This window comes from Elephantulus edwardii, unplaced genomic scaffold (assembly GCF_000299155.1).
Source record: "Elephantulus edwardii isolate Elephantulus edwardi_28Jun2011 unplaced genomic scaffold, EleEdw1.0 scaffold00340, whole genome shotgun sequence".
NCBI classification, from domain to species: domain Eukaryota; kingdom Metazoa; phylum Chordata; class Mammalia; order Macroscelidea; family Macroscelididae; genus Elephantulus; species Elephantulus edwardii.
This window is the reverse complement of record NW_006400090.1, coordinates 2,163,834-2,164,858: the sequence shown is the minus strand read 5'-3', so window position 1 is coordinate 2,164,858 and position 1,025 is coordinate 2,163,834.

The following is a 1,025-nucleotide window of genomic DNA, read 5'->3' as shown; positions in this document are numbered from 1 at the left end:
TTTTACCCTGTTGGAGAAGTTTTTGGGTGTGCATAGGGATTTGATTCTTAGAAGGTCCCATTCATCTATTTTATCTTCTCCTGGTTGTAGACATTCATTGTAATTTTAAGGAAATCTGATGGATATCGCCTTTCTAAAAATAATGTGTGTGTGTGTGTGTGTGTGTACCATCACATCGGATTTGACTGGTACAGGAGGAGATTGCCCCTCCTTCTCCAGCAGAGCATCTGGTGGATTTGAATCGCCTACCTCTGGGATTGGGATAGTGCCTTTTATTTATTTGCTTTTTATTTTTTAATTCTTTTTACTAATTTTCATGTGTGTGTACCATCAAATCTGAGCTGACTAGTACAGGAAGTGATTGTCTCTCCTTCTCCAGCAGAGTATCTAGTGAATTCAAATCACTCACCTCTGGGTTTGCAGTACAGCTTCTTGTCAGTATGCCACCGGAGCTCGCCTTTATTTGCTTTTTAAACATTAGCTATGGTAGTAATTTATGTAGAATAAAAGCATTAAAAAAATCTAAACGTTTAAACGTGGTAAAGAAACCCAATAGTGGATGGATTACTGAATTTCTTTCTTAATTTTATTTTATTATTTTTGGGTGTACTGTCAAATCAGATCTGACTGGTCCAGGAGGAGACTGCCCCTCCTTCTCCAACAAAACATCTAGTGGATTTGACCCGCATACGTCTGGGGTTACAGTGCAGCTTTTTTCCACTAGGCCACCAGAGCTCCTGGATTTATTTCTTAAATAATCTAATCCTTTATATTAAGAGACATGTTTGGACGGAGCACCTAACATGCCTTTTCTTGCTTGACAATTAAGAAATAAAACGCATCAATTGGTACTTTCAAGTCAGACTGCAGCTATTGAATTACTGTTGTTGTTGTTATGTGCCATTGAGTCCTTTCCGACTCACAGCGACCCTATGCACAACAGCTCTAAACTCTGCTTTATCCTGCGCCAACCGCACCGCCTCTGACACACCCATCGGGATTACCCCAGTCACCGAATCAATCCA